Source organism: Nicotiana sylvestris, chromosome 1 (genome assembly GCF_000393655.2).
Source record: "Nicotiana sylvestris chromosome 1, ASM39365v2, whole genome shotgun sequence".
NCBI lineage: Eukaryota > Viridiplantae > Streptophyta > Magnoliopsida > Solanales > Solanaceae > Nicotiana > Nicotiana sylvestris.
This window is the reverse complement of record NC_091057.1, coordinates 13,738,609-13,746,899: the sequence shown is the minus strand read 5'-3', so window position 1 is coordinate 13,746,899 and position 8,291 is coordinate 13,738,609. Positions and strand designations below refer to the sequence as shown.

Sequence of the window (8,291 nt, the reverse complement as noted above, 5' to 3'; positions counted from 1 at the left end):
ATATGTAGAAAGCCTATTTGGTTCTACTAGTTACTTTACTAGATTTTTCTTTTTTTTTTTTTTTTCTTTCTATAGTGGAGATAGTCGCACGTAATGACAGATCACGGCCATATTATTAAAAGCTTGTGGTAAGAATGGGTTTCGTTCTAGTGCTCGAAAATAATATTCCAAAGCTTTCGTATGTTCTCCATTACTTGTGTGGATAAGCCCTATATTATAGAGTATATAACTTCGATCATAGGGATCAATTTCTAGTCGCATAGCTTCATAATAATTCTGCAAAGCTTCCGCGTAATTTCCTTCGGATTGAGCCGACATCCGTTACGGTCGTCATTCAATTGAAAGAATCTCCGTTCCAGAACCGTACGTGAGATTTTCACCTCATACGGCTCCTCCCTTATGTGCATAATGAGAATAATACATAGAATCAAAAAAGATTCAACGATGAAAATATTCTCATTATGAACTCAGCAGGGCTAGTGTTTTTACAAGAAATCTCTAGCCAACCTTCCTGCAAGAGATTCTTTCTTAACATCAAGCCTATTGGGACTAGATAGAAATGATAAGATAACTCCAACAATTTCTTTGTTTTTAACGCCTCCTAATTTCCAGGAATTAGTCACTTCAATAGCCTTCGATGGTTATACGGGTATCCAAAGGACGAACGAGATGGATGTTTGTTGTCCCAACCATTCTTTTAGTCCCAAGCCCGCTAAGGAAAGGGCTGACTTAGAACAAAGTTTTCGTGTTGTTGATTCCTAGGTGTAGTGCTTCTTCCCCTCTGCTGCCTATTAGCGCTAGTAGAGTAGGATTGACCCGTAATACAGAACCTCTAGGCGTAACCTTTCGCTTAATACTAGAATCGAGAATCGAAACATAGCATCTGAGGTTGCATTAATCGAGGATACACGACAGAAGGAATTGTTCTATTTCCAAACTTCACCTTCAAAAAGCGTAGATTTTTTCAAAAATTTTCTCGAATCACGTGTTTTTCTCCTCGTAAGACTGAGAGAAATGACTAAATATGAAATAAAAAAAAAAAAAAAGAATCAAATCGCACCATCTCTGTAATAGGTAAATGCCTCTTTTTCTCCTGAAGTTGTCGGAATTACTCGTAATAAGATATTGGCTACAATTGAAAAGGTCTTATCAATAAAATTTCCATTTATCCGTGATCTAGGCATAGGTAGCAATCCATTCTAGAATTCTTCTCATTACCTCTCATGGGAAAAAGATCCCACAAAGAAAAGAATTGTATAGTACGAAATAACATAAAAACTTCTTTTTTTTTTAAGAAAAAAACAAAAGATATGAATCCTCTATTCCAATTGTTCCTTTTTGACAGGAATCGATAAGAAATAAGAAATATTTCAAGGCGATTCGATTTCATACTAATGTAGTAGTATAGGAACTATTCCGATTTCGGTGAAGTTACAAATTCGAAGAACTCGAGAAATTTTGATTGAATCATGATACAAATTACAAAGAAGAAAAAAGACCGAATAATCATTCTATGATGAAAATAGAATAACTGCCAATTTTGTGTACATAACGGGTATACACTATACAATCAAATCTAAATTTTTTTTATGAATTTCTATTCTAATAGAGGGGTAGGTGTTTGTTGTTGAGAACTCCAAAACCGAAAAGTAATTTGAAAATTTTTCTGGTATGGAATCATAGTCTATATAATTAGAATTATGATTTAAGAGTATCCATTAACTATAGTCTAAAAGATATAGACCATCAATCAGTTGATTCGTTCTAATTCATTGAATTAATCCGTTATAAAAATATCAGAAAAAGAAAAAGAAGGGAACGTTGTTTTTGCAAACATGAATCGAATTTTTTTTTTCACAATTTTTACGCAAAATTGTATCTTTATCCCGGAGCCTCGAAGGAAAGAAAAATCGTTCTTTGCTTTGACTTTGATGAAAAATTTTCAGTTAAAATGGATTGATCATACCTATCCAATAATGGAATATGGATTATGACTGACTCGCTATTCACTCGGTTTTTGGGTCATAATCGTTATGTAGGAGAGATGGCCGAGTGGTTGAAGGCGTAGCATTGGAACTGCTATGTAGGCTTTTGTTTACCGAGGGTTCGAATCCCTCTCTTTCCGTACCTTCGCTTAATTCACCAATTTTACTAACAACAAGGGCTCAAATAGCAATGGATACCATTATTCCAACAGCTAGACCCTTCTTTGATCTAAAGATATAGATTCTCAATTCCTAATTGCTGTGACGCGTAAAATAGAATACTAAAAAATAATAATAATCAAAATACTGGAAAGAAAAGAGTAGACAAGGAATGAAAATAGATCCTTGGTCTATGATACAAAAATGGGGGAAATCCAGATCAAACTCGGATTTATCTTACTTAACCTTAGGTTAATTTACTTCGCCTAAAGGGAAGAAAATTTTCCGAACCCTCGGTTTCAGTCTGAGGTTTAAGTCTGACGAGAATAATATTCTACGACTAGCAATTCATTTATTTTCAAACCGACCCATTTACTATCTATTATTTGATTGACTAATCCTTTATATTGGAATGGGTGAAGGGTCAAATGGTTTGGTAATTCCTCATGAGGGGATGAATCGAGAGAAATTTGAATCAGAGCTCTGGATTTTTGTTCATCCTTTGCCGTAATAATATCTCGGGGTTTGCAGCGATAACTCGGTATATCTACTATACGACCATTAACTAAAAATGTTCGAATTATGTAATCATCAATTATTGACATTGGTAAGCGACCCAAAGCGATTTGATTATAATTCAATTCGTATCGATCATAATTAGAAAGTTCATATTCTTCAGTCATTTTTTTTTACCTGTCAAGGAACACTTGAACAAGCTTGCAAATACTGCAAATTGATATATTCTTCAGTCATTGATAAACAATTTATTGGACAATACTCAACACAATTACCACAAAATATACAGATTCCAAAATCAATACTGTAATTAAGCAATCGTTTCTTTCGAATATCAGTTTCCAACTTCCAATCAACAACGGGTAAATCAATCCTAACAACGTTCCTTTCTTCTTTTCTTCTTTCTTAAGTTGTGTGGCCAAAGGAATTATTATTTTAATGATATTTTGAATTAATCCAAAATATCAAATATTTTTCCCCTGATTAGGTGAGTTCAATCAATATCTACTTTATCCGTACCTGACAAATAGTTAGTAGTATAGCTTGTAATTAGATCTCTTACTTCAATAAACTGCAAAATATGCCATTTATAGTGTTTCCACTTTATCCTCTTAGTATTCCCTCATGTTGTCTCATGTCTGTATGGATATTGTTTGAAGTAAATGCTAAATCTTTTTATGATGTTTCTGTGATGGTAGATAGCCAAACCGCTGTTTAGTTTCCTAAGTTTGGACCAAATACACAACGAATATGAGGAATTTGACTGGCTAATTTATGGTTTTATGTGAATTATAATGGCTTTCAATGCTTCTATTGATCCAGTTTGTATTAGTGCAAAGCTGCACTTATCATTTTTGTTTACTCTTCTGCTTTCAATCACTTAATTAATAGATTTTCATTGTCCTTTTCTGCTTCTAATGATTATATTTTGTATATACTGTTGAAGTTCTGGTAATAGAAGTTTGCGGTAAATACATATAATTATCATTTAATCACCAAAGAGAGAACATAAAAGTGAGATGACTTCTTTTTTTAAGGTAAAGTTTTCTTGCAAACCCTTGAGGTCAGCAAAAGAGAGAACATGAAAGGGAGATCACTAAATTTAAGGTAAAAGCTTTGAAAAGAAGAAATGTACATCGTAGTCTAATCTAAGGGGTAAATGGCATGTGATAAGTGATTACTCCTATCTGTTTTGCGTCAAGAGATTGAAAAACTAATGAAGCTCTTATGAGATTATTTATTTGTCGAAAATTATTATGAATTTAGCCCTTTGTTTGTTGGATGTGCAGACATGAATATACTTTTTTAGAATGTTTATTTATCATTTTTTTCTATTCAGGTTTGAATGATCTAATTCTTCTTAGCAGTGGTGCAGCTGCAACTGCTATAAAAAGTTAAAAATATTTTGTGAATGGTTAGTAGATGAGCTGTTTTGAAAATTACTGTCAAAGAATAAAATTGTTCTGCATTATAGGGAAGACTGAAAGTAGAGTTTTGCATATATTTTAAGTTTAGGATGTCTGCAACTTGCTCTTTGTGGGTAACATGTTCTGTCTTGATTAACCCTTGTTGTAGTTTTTCTCGGATGAAGTGGCAGTCTATCTCTATATGTTTGGTGCGCTCATGGTACATGGGATTCGATGCTATTTGAAGGGCATCCTTATTATCACAGAATAATTCCATTGGCAGTCAACCTCCATTCCTAGTTCTTCCAACAACCCATGTAACCAAACTAACTTTGCTATTGTGGTTGCCATACTCCTATACTCAGCCTTAGCTAAGCTTCTCGATACAGTACTCTGCTTCTTGGATCTCCAGGAAAATTAGTGACTCTCCCAGCTTTATGCAGAAACCAGTAATAGATTTTTTAGACACCATACAAGATGCCCAATCAGCATCACAAAAGGCAGTGATCTTCCTGGACTTGTTGTTGCTCATCAAAAGTCCTAAGCCTGGTTGATCTTTCACATATTTAACCGCCCTTAATGCAGCGTCATGGTGTGACTCTGTTGGGGCATGCATAAACTGACTCAAAGTTTGAACTGCAAAGGATATGTCTGGCCGTGTGATTACCAGATAGAGTAGTCTTCCCATCAATCTCTGATAAGGTCTCCTATCTTCCATTTCTTTATCATTGTCAAGTTCAAACAACTTGTCATACTCCAAACTAGTGAGCTTCTGGTTTTGCTTCAAAGGGGTTATAGCAGGCTTTCCTCCCCCTGAGCCACATTCTAATATCAATTCTAGAGCTTATCTTCTCTGCTTCATGAGTATGCCTTTGGATGACCTGGCAAACTCTATTCCTAAGAAGTACTTCAACTCACCCAAGTCTTTCATTTTGAAGTTGTTATTAAGTATGATCTTGGCCTCTTCTATCAGCTTGATGTCACTACCAGTAATAAGCAAATCATCAACATACACCAATATGATGACAATGTGTGTATCCTGCTTTTTAGTAAACAAGAAATAGTCTAATTTGCTTTGAGTGAAACCTGAGTTGATAAGAGTTGTGGTGAGCTTCAAGTTTCATTGCCTGCTTGCTTGTTTGAGGCCATATAATGATTTGAGGAGCCGACAAACCTTATTCTCCCCCTGGCTACCAAATTCTTGTGGAAAAGACATGTATACCTCCTCAAACAAGTCACCTTGAAGGAAGGCATTGTAGACATCCATCTGATAAAGTGGCCAATGATGCTGAGCAGCCAAAGAAACAACACATCTGACAGTTACCATCTTCACTATAGGAGAGAAGGTGTTATGGTAATCCAAACCCTCCTGTTGAGTAAAGCCCTTGGCCACTAAACTTGCCTTATACCTTTCAACACTACCATCTGCCTTATACTTCACTTTATACACCTATTTACAACCAATAGGTATTTTTCTTGTAGGCAAATCCACCACTTCCCATGTATGATTGTCAATGAGGGCATCAATCTCAAGCTTCATAGCATGAATCCAGTTGTTATCTTTGGCAGCTTGTTCAAAGGAAGCAGGTTCAGTGATAGAGGAAAAAGCTGCCAGGTAGGCTTGATAGGAAGGAGAAAGAGAAGTATAGGATAGGAAGGCAGTGATTGAGTAGGGGGTGACAGAAGAATTCACATAATCTGTGAGCCATATAGGAGGCTTAGATGTTCTAGTGGACTTTCTCAAGAGTGGTAGTGATACAGGAGGTGAATTGGAACTGGATGTAGATGATAGTTCAGGGGATGTAGGTGTTGAGTGAAAGGTAGGTGATTGAGGAATGGGAGAGTCCAGAGATGGTAAGGAATGAGTAATATTTTGATCAGGTGGTTGAGAGATTTGACAATTTGGAAAAGAGTCATTTGTAAATGATGGGGTAGTAAAGAATGATGTAGATGGTTCAAGGAAAATGGACTTGGGAAATCTGAAAGGGAACACTGACTCTCTAAAAGATACATCTCCTACTAACAAAGAAGGACCTAGTAGAAATATTGTATAATTTGTAGCCCTTTTGAGTATCTGAATATCCCATAAACACAACTGTAATCACCTTGGAGGAGAATTTATCAGTGAAATTAGGTTTGGTTGCATAACATAAACAATCAAACACTTTGAGATGTTGAAAAGAAGGAGGTTTACCATGAAAAACCTCATAAGGAGATTTTCCAGAAAGAACTAAAGAAGGCAGTATGTTTATTAAGAATGTAGCAGTAAGAATGCATTCACCCCAAAACTTGAGAGGTACATAAGCTTGAAATCTGAGTGCCCTTGCCATCTCAAGCAAGTGCTTGTGTTTCCTCTCAGCTACTGTTAGCGAAAACGTAAAAGAAAGAACACAAGATTTAACGTGGTTCGGATCAAAATAATCCTACGTCCACCAGAGAACAGTTGCCTTTTTAATATTAACAAAGGAAGGGGAGAGTTCCCAATTACACTTAAGAGAATTTCTCTCTTAACTCTCTACTCACTACAATGTGTTGTATTATTTTTGGGATGGTTTCTACAAATGAAGGAGTGCATCTATTTATAGAGGTAAAGACCTCCTCTTGATGTCATTGGTGACATCAAACTACCTCCTCTTGATGTCATGGGTGACATCAAAGGAGGAAGCTTCCTCCTAGCATCCACACCAACTCTTTCCACCAACTCTTCCAATTGGCATGCCATTGTTGACTAAACATAAACCAACATTTTCAATCTCCACCTTGGTTTGCGTTTCGAGCGTGTGAACAACTCTGGCCAAAACTTCTAAGCTTACTGGGCAACCCCGTTGTAAGAAACAAGAAGAATCAAACCATTGTTGAACATACCACCTCCACCTAGCAACTGTTCTCTTCGGAGTTGCATCAGTTGATGCACACCCCCGCCAAGTCCTTGCAGTGTGCAAACTTAGCGAGCGGGACTATCTTGGTCAACATGTCTGCAGCATTATCGTCTGTGATAACCTTCACGACCTTGATAGTTCCCTCATCAATAACATCTCGAATAAAATGAAATCTGACATCAATGTGTTTAGTGCGCTCATGAAATCTCTGATTTTTCATTAGATGAATAGCACTCTGACTATCACATCTAAGAGTTGATTCCAGCTGAACCAAACTCAATTCCGCTACTAAACCTTTCAACCAGATAGCTTCCTTCACCGCCTCCGCTGCTGCCATGTATTCTGCTTCTGTCGTAGACAAAGCGGCAATCGACTGCAGAGTCGACTTCCAACTAACGGCACTGCCAACGAGGGTAAAGATGTATCCAGTTGTGGACCTTCTTCTGTCAAGATCTCCTGCATAGTCAGAATCTACATAACCGAGAATTGAAATACCTCCACCACTTTTTCGAAAGGTCAGACCAACACCAGAAGCTCCTTTGAGATATCTCAATATCCACTTGACAGCTTCCCAATGCCTCTTTCCTGGGCTGGACATGTATCTACTTACCACACTTACAGATTGAGCAATATCTGGACGTGTGCATACCATAGCATACATAATGCTACCAACTGCACTGGCATAAGGAATCTTTGACATATGCTCCACCTCATCCTCGGACTGAGGCATTTGTAACTCTGAAAGTTTAAAATGAGGAGCTAATGGTGTACTTACAGGCTTGCACGTATGCATATTGAATCTCTTGAGAACCCTTTCAATATACCTCTTCTGAGAAAGATGTACAACACCGTCTTCTCTTGAAATCTCCATACCAAGGATTTTCTTTGCAGCTCCTAAATCCTTCATGTCAAATTCCTTACTCAACAGTTTCTTCAAAGCATTTATCTCTGTAATGTTGTTAGCAGCAATAAGCATATCATCAACATACAACAGTAAATAAATCATTGAGTTACCAGACATCTTCTTGTGATACACACAGCTATCAAATGCACTCCTTGAGAATTCATGTGTAGTCATGAATGCATCAAACCTCTTGTACCACTGTCTAGGGGATTGCTTCAAACCATACAAAGACTTCTTTAGTTGGCATACGTGATCTTCTTTTCCCTCAGCTAGGAAACCTTCAGGCTGATCCATATAGATTGTCTCTTCTAGATCACCGTGTAAGAAAGCAGTTTTGACATCAAGCTGTTGAAGCTCCAAGTCAAATTGGGCAACCAATGCTAGTAGCACGCGAATTGAGCTATGCTTCACGACTGGAGAGAAAATCTCATTGTAGTCAATT

At 36.9% G+C, this 8,291-nt stretch overlaps 1 non-coding gene across 1 annotated transcript; it reads left to right on the top strand.

The window, feature by feature from the left end:
• Window positions 1-2,038: 2,038 nt before the first annotated feature.
• TRNAS-GGA (transfer RNA serine (anticodon GGA)) lies at window positions 2,039-2,125 on the top strand. Its single transcript has one exon. It is a non-coding gene; the product is annotated as a tRNA-Ser (tRNA).
• The last annotated feature ends 6,166 nt before the right edge of the window (window positions 2,126-8,291 follow it).